This window comes from Chrysemys picta, chromosome 4 (genome assembly GCF_011386835.1).
Source record: "Chrysemys picta bellii isolate R12L10 chromosome 4, ASM1138683v2, whole genome shotgun sequence".
NCBI classification, from domain to species: Eukaryota; Metazoa; Chordata; order Testudines; family Emydidae; genus Chrysemys; species Chrysemys picta.
In genome coordinates, this window is record NC_088794.1 from 57,472,333 (window position 1) to 57,480,207 (window position 7,875).

A 7,875-nucleotide genomic window follows, 5' to 3' on the forward strand; every position below is an offset into this window, starting at 1 on the left:
ATGGACACTGGAGACAATTGAGCTCAGTTGCTGCAGCCCTGTTTCTGTGTAATTCGCGCTACTTTGTCTCTGCCAGGCTCTTTTCTCCCCCACGACCACCCTTGTCCTCTCCCAGCCGTACGGGCCGTGCAGCTCCGTTCGCAGCACTGGCTGTGGTATTCTCCTGGAGTTGGGACTCACTCTGCCCCATCTGCTACCATGTGCGCTGCAGGGGTAGGGCTGACTAAGGTCTAGCACCCCACGGCTCACCCCTTTCAGACCCCTGTGACGTTATTGACATAAACTGGGACCATATAGATCATTGTTGCAACCAAGGTCCTGTAGTGGCACCCAAATCTTGTATAAAGGGGGTCAAATGGGGTGTCTAGGACCAGGTTATGGTTTACTGGTTATGATTATGCTGTCTATATGTATGTATCAGTTTTGTAGTTGAAGTTATGAATATTGGCTCTATACTGTCTGTATGGCAAACTTATGCTATGCTTCTGGGTGACATCCCAGACAAGCTGAGATTAGCTCTGCCTAGCCTGCTTGATGGCCCATTAAGGACCATCAGCTATACAATGGACCCATTGAGAGAAGGCAGATACGCCTTGTACCTCAGCAAAGTATGCAGGGACTGGCCCATGTGACTCCAGACTCCATTTTGCTGTAATTTTCCACAGTAAGAACAAAGAGGTGTTCTTACACCTGGAAAAGACTATATAAGGCTGATGCCTGATCTCCATCTTGTCTTCAATCCTGCTTCTTACCTCTGGAGGGACTTTGCTACAAACTGAAGCTCTGAACAAAGGACTGAATGACCCATCCCAGCTGGGGATGTATTCCAGAGACTTGATTTGAACCTGCAGTTTATTCCATCGCTGCTGCAAGCCTGAACCAAGAACTTTGTCATTACTGTATGTAATTGATTCCATTTAACCAATTCTAACTCTCATCTCTATCTTTTTCCTTTTATGAATAAACCTTTAGATTTTAGATTCTAAAGGATTGGCAGTAGCGTGATTTGTGGGTAAGGTCTGACTTGTACATTGACCTGGGTCTGGGGCTTGGTCCTTTGGGATCAGGAGAACCTTTTTCTTTTACTGGGGTATTGGTTTTTATAACCATTTGTCCCCATAACGTGTGGCACTGGTGGTAATACTGGGAAACTGGAGTGTCTAAGGAGATTGCTTGTGAGACTTGCGGTTAGCCAGTGGGGTGAGACCGAAGTCTTAGTCTGGCTGGTTTGGTTTGCCTTAGAGGTGGAAAAACCCCAGCCTTGGGCTATAACTGCCCTATTTAAGCAATTTGTCCTGAGTTGGCACTCTCAGTTGGGTTCCGCCAGAACTGCATTGTCACAACCCCCGATTAGCTGTTAGCACCCGTACAGCCAGAGTGCTAGCCCCGTTCCCACTAATCACTGGTGACAGGGCACAGTGTCCAGTTCAGAAGCCGACGCCTTTAGCTCCCAAAGCCTTGGGGGAAGCCTGTGGTTCCGAGTGGTCCCATCCCTCATGCTCCTCAGGACACAGTAGTAACCCTCCTTCTGAGGGCCCTGTTCTGCAGCCCTTATGTTGGGCAGGGCCGTGGGCCTGCAGCGGGAGACTTTGCTTGGCAGCGCTCCCCAGCATAAGGGTTACAGACCTGGGGCCGCACTACTCGGAAGGTGGAGTCTCATGAGCTGGGGTGTCCCAGCACTGACTCTCTCCCAGGACCCTGTTTCCTTCCTGGTCCTTTACACTCAGCCCTTCCACCTCCCGCTGACCCCCATTTCAGGTACGATCCCCCAAAGAGCACAAGGGTCAGTTTTTTCTCTGAGCTGACAGCATCTCCCATGCCACCACCCCCTTCAGCCCTAACAACAATGTCACTTGCTTTAAGATTCCAAGGCAAAGTTTCTCTCTGGCCAGAGCTGGGTTGTGGGACCCAGGGGAGTAGGACAAATGGCCTTCATCGATGGCCTCTTCAAAGGCAGTGGGCCAATGGCACTGGGACTGACCCAGAGCGGGGCTCGTTCCACCCTTCCCTGCCATACCCCAAAGTTCCACCCGGCAATTCTTCTGGTGCCCAGCCCTGCAACTCTTAGCTGAATTGTCCCATGCCTCACCCTGTTTGTCCAGGGGCTCCTCCACCTTCCACTACAGCCCTGCTTTACCCTGGGACAATGCCCAGCCTGGGGTGTAGTCTGTCTGCATGATCCCCACCAGGCACTGGCAGGAGCACTGCTTTACATTAAGGTTCTTTTGGTGATGGGCTAACCTTACCCCATCCTGCATTTCCAGTGTGAATAGCTGTAGATGGAAACCCAGACAGTAGAGATGGAGCAGGACTAACCGTGGTCACTTTGTCTAGCCCTCAGCCTGTGTCTATACTATAGAAGTGTTGCAAACAGCAGGTGCATTTTCCTGCCCGGATAGGATTTTGGAGATGTTAACGCTTGCTACGGCTTTCTCGCTGTATGGGTTGTGGAATCCATTGGAGCGGTCTGTGTTCTGTGTACAGGAGAAGATGTGTAGATCTTTTATACCTCGATGTATTACTGTAATTACAATTATTTAATCAATAAAATGAATAAAAGCATTAAAGTACATCAAAATGAAACAGAGGATTGCTATGTACAGGGTGGGGGATTGCATGTGAGTGATGTTCGTCCATCGTTATCGATGAAGACCTCAACCACTCATTCTTTCGATGACCGGGCTCTGTATGTTTGAAGATGACTGATCAGTCCGATTCAGGCGTGGAACGTCCTGTCACACGTCCGGCAGACATGTAATGGCACTGTCAATGATGTACAAGCAGCTCTGGACTTGCGCAGCTCACGCTTTTTTCCAGCCTCAGCAATACGCCTCGCCTCAGAGGTATTACTGCTTGTGTGAATGAGGCTGCGCCATGGTGGATGGTTCAGTGCGAAGGTTTCCCCATGTGGCGGTGTTGATCTCGAAGGACTTCAAAGTTGTCTTCAGCGTGACCTTGAACCGCTTCTTTTGTCCTCCATGGGAGCGCTTTCCCTGAGTGAGTTCTCCGTAGAAGAGCTGTTTAGGAATGCGTTCGTCTGACATTCTCACGACATGTCCGGCCCACCTGGTCTGGGCTCTCATCAGCAATGTGTGAACTGACGGCAGACTGGCTCTAGTAAGGACATCAGTATTGGGCACTTTGTCCTGCCATCTGATTTTTAGAAGCTTTCGCAGAGAGGAAATGTGGAAGTGATTGAGCCTTCGTGCATGACTCCGATAGACAGTCCACATCTCGCAGGTGTACAGCAGAGATGGAAGTACCACTGCTCGGTAGACCTTCAGCTTCGTTGGTAGGCTGATCCCTCGATGTTCCCAAACGTTGGAGCAATCGGCCAAATGCAGAGCTGGCTTTAGCAATTCTGCAGTTTACTTCATCATCGATTGACACTGCTCGGGAAAGGGTACTGCTCAAGTACCCTTTGAACTACTGTCTGAAGTCTCTGTCCATTTACAGTGATGGACGGTTCTGAGTATGGAGCGTGGGGAGCTGGCTGGTGCATTACATCAGTCTTCTTGATGTTAATGGTGAGACAATCAGAAGTTGTTGCATGCAGTTGAAAACTTGTCCATATTGGCTTGCATTTCTGGCTCTGTACTAGCATTCAGAGCACAATCATCGGCAAAGAGAAAGTCTCGAAGTACAGTTTCCTTCACCTTGGTGATGGCATGCAGTCGCCTCAGATTGAATAGTTTCCCGTCAGTTCTATACTTCATGCCTACTCCTTCAGAGCAGTGTTGAAAGGCATCAGACAGAGTGGCAGAGAATATCATGCTGAACAAAGTGGGTGCTAAAACACACCCTTGCTTGACGCTGTTGGTGACTGGGAAGGCCTCAGATGTTTCACCGTCATCCAGGCCACGAGCCATCATACCGTGATGAAATTGACGTACCATTTGTATAAATCTGTCTGGACAGCCAAATTTCGACATGATCCTCCACAGGCCCTGGCGACTGACAGAATCAAATGCTTTTGTGAGGTCCACAAAAGTTGTGTAGAGTTCACGATTCTGCTCTTGACTTTTCTCCTGTAGCTGACGCACAGCGAAGATCATGTCAATAGTCCTACGTTCCTTGCAGAAGCCACCCTGTGATTCTGGCAGTAAGCCCTTCTCCAGGTGAGTGATCAATCGGTTCAACAGAACCCGTGCAAGAACTTTCCCCGCTGTAGAAAGCAGCGAGATTCCACGGTGATTGTCGCATACCTGGCGACTGCCCTTCCTCTTATAGAGGTGCAAGATGGATGAGTCTGTAAATTCTTGTGGAATGGTTCCCTGCTTCCAGAAGGACTGAAACAGCTCAGTGAGTTTCCGCAGCAGCACGGGTCCACCAACTTTGTACACCTCTGCTGGTATAGCATCTGACCCTGGGGCTTTGCCACTTGACAGCTGATTGATAGCTTTCTTCACTTCGTCCTCTTCTGGTGAAGCATCCATGGAGTCATTGACTGCAACCTGGGGCATCTTGTCAATGGCCTCATCATTGATGACTGAGGGGCGATTGAGAATTGCTTCAAAGTGTTCAGCCCATCTCTGGAGAATCAGCGTCTTCTCTGTAAGGAGCACAGTACCATCAGAGTTCAGGAGGGGAAAGCTCCCAGAAGACTGTGGACCATAGAGTGTGTTGAGGGCTTCATAAAACTGCTTATAGTCGTTCCTGTCCGCATATGCCTGTATTTCATCTGCTTTGACGCTCAGCCACAAGTCCCGCATTTTGCGCAGTTGGTTCTGTACTGTTCTGTGAGCGTTAATAAAGGCGGTCTTCTTTGCCACTGAGGATGGATCGTTTTGATATGCACGATGCAGGCGGTGCTTCTCAGCAAGTAAGGCCTGGATTTCTGCATCATTTTTGTCAAACCAGTCTTGCTGCCTGCATGCGGAGGGCTCCAATATCTTCGATGCAGCTGTATGGACAGTGTTGCGGAATCGCTCCCAGTCTCTCTCAGCGTCATCCTCAATACGAAGATCAGCAAGCTCATTCTCTAGGTCTTCCGCTAGATTTTCAGTGATGCGGCTGTTCTTCAGCTCCGACACGTTGATCCTTTTGAGAGCCTTACAGCCTTGTGGTCGTCTCTTCAGCATGATACGGAGCTTCATTTTGGATACTATGAGCCTATGATCCATCCAACAGTCAGCGCCACACATAGTTTTTGTAACCCTGACATCTTGTCTGTCCCTTCTCCTGATGACATAATCGATCAGATGCCAGTGCTTGGAATGGGGATACATCCACGAAGTCCTGTTACGGGTAGGAAGGCGGAAGATCGTATTGCTGATCAGAAGGTCATGTGCTGCACAAGTTTTCAGCAGTAACAGGCCATTGCTGTTACACTTTCTCACTCCATTTTTCCCGATGACTCCTTCCCAGGCTGCGGCATCGCATCCGACCCTTGCGTTAAAATCGCCAAGCAGAATCAGCTTGTCTGTGTGGTGCACTGACGATAGCAGAGTATCTAGTTCTTCGTAGAATTTATCCTTCACATCCTCTGGGCTGGTCATTGTAGGAGCATATGCGCTGATCAAAATAGCTTGTTTTTCTTTTTGAAGCGGAAGCTGCATTGTCATGAGCCGGTCATTCATACCCTTGGGGGAACTGGCAAGTTTCCAAACAAGATGATTCTTGATGGCGAAGCCAACTCCAGATTTGCGACGCTCATCACTGCTGCGGCCACTCCAGAAGAATGTATAGCCACAGCCTGACTCAGACAGCTGTCCTTCATTAGCAAGGCGAGTTTCGCTAAGGGCTGCAATGTCAATGTTGTAGCGTGCGAGCTCTCTAACGACAAGTGCTGTTCTTCTCTCCGGTCTATCTGCCGTGATGTTGTCCAGTAACGTGTGCACATTCCATGTGCCAATAGTGATCGGTGTCACTCTAAGTTTTGTTTTTGTACGACCGCTTTTGTGGGATCCCCGCCAGCCGCGGTATGCTGGCCAGGGTAAGGTGAAGCAGGCAATGTTTAAGGCACCTTTTCTAGCCCCCTCCTCATTCTACGGAGGTGAGCAGTGCAATCCTGAATAGGGCTGCTCAGTCGCTCAAGAAGATGCCGAGCTCCACTGCTGCTTCGGTCAGTGAGGAACGACCATTATGCCTGAGCCGCCTATGTGCAGGTCCGCAGCTACAGCTCCCAGTGTATCCACACCTGCTGCTTCGTCGCTCACCCATCGCCACAGGACTTAATATCGGATCATATTACATCATATCATGTCGAGACTTGCGCATGAATTGGATTAAAGTGAGGGAGAGTTGCGCGACGTCAGCCTCACTCTCTTCCCAGTTCCTATCTGTATCTAGTGGCAAGACAGAAGTCGAGACGGCTGGAGATAGGGCAGGGCGCAGTGGATGACCAGGACGCCTACGTGTCTTGTCGTGCTCTTAAGCGTTCCACAACGCTTGCTGTCATCGCCTTCCTGACCATTGAACCAGGTTGAACCAGGTTGCCTCAGTCAGCCGGATCCAGCCTTCGCATGCAATGGGTAGACAGGCCCTAACTCACAGAGAGTCTCATACTCATCGGCTACCCTCACCTGGTTTAGCCCACCGGTCGAGACGGTCTCCGGGATGTGGCCGCTGTCGCATGCTGACAGCTACTTGGAGCCACAGGTGAGAGCTGGGTGTTGTCAAGTGGGGACCAAAGTGGATGAGCTACTCCTAGGAGTACGACTGCTCCCCCATCAGAGGTACTACCCCTCCCTGACAACCCCATGTGAGTAGGTAACCGCTCGATAGCTTTCATCACCATATAGTTTTTGACAGGTTACCACACCCCATCCCCATTGCCGGCGCCGTCCCCATTTTTCTGTGTTTGGCCGGGGGAAGGTTGCGTGCTTGTGTTTTGACATATTTAGAGAAAAAGTATGAAAGACTAGAAAGAGAGGCTGTAAGGGGTTTGCAGCTCCCTCCCCGTCCGTCTGGGCGGGAGACAACGCCCCTCGCTATGATACCTTGGTTCAGGGGAAAATTAGCTCAGTGTTAATGGTTCAGGCCTGCAGTCAGACCGAGCAAAGATAGAGATTCTGTGTCGCAGGGCAACGGTGAGGGATGATCTCTTCCGGCCTCTAAGTGCCCTCTACAGGCTGGTGTCTCGCCTGCCGCTGGTCCCGGTGTACCTCCCAGACCCCGGTGCCCCTCTACGTCAGGGTCCTGCCCCCGGCAGTAACCCACTATCTGGGTGTCCAGGGGAACCCCCAACCCTCTAACCACACCTTGCCTCAGTGGCTACTGCCAGTCACTGTCTAGCCCCCGCTCACTGGGGCGGACTGCAGTATATAAACCACGCATCATCGGCAAGGGGGGTTGGACCAGCTGCCTCTGCCTATCTCTCGGGTGCCCCTCTGCAGCCCGAGTACCTTTTGTAGATGTAAGAGTATCCGGACTCACCCCTGCGGCGCCTCCTGCTGGTCGTCCAGGGAATTAGCTCTCCAGCCTCTGGAGCGCCCTCTGCAGGCCAGTGATCCGCCTGTCCTCTGCATGCAGGCTCCCGTGTCCTTCCCAGGACCCCGGTGCCCCTTGCTCTGGGTGCTGCCCCCTGGCAGTACCCACACACGCTAGGTCTCCCCTCCCAGGGGAACCCCCACCCACTAACCCCACCTCACCTCAGGATAAGGCCACTGCCAGTCACCAGCTAGCCCCCACTCTCTGGGGCAGACTGCAGTATAAGCCACTCATCATCGGCAAGGTTGGGTTCGGACCTGCTGCCTTGGCTTGGGCTGCCCTCTGCAACCCCCAGTACCCCTTGGCCTATTACCAGGCCACAGCCTGGGGCTATCCAGGCTGGAGCTCCCCAGCCTTTCCCCAGCCCTGCTCCACTCAGGTACCCTGTCTAGCTCCCTGCAGTCAGGCCCTTCTCTCTCTGCACTCAGAGAGAGACTCTTGAGC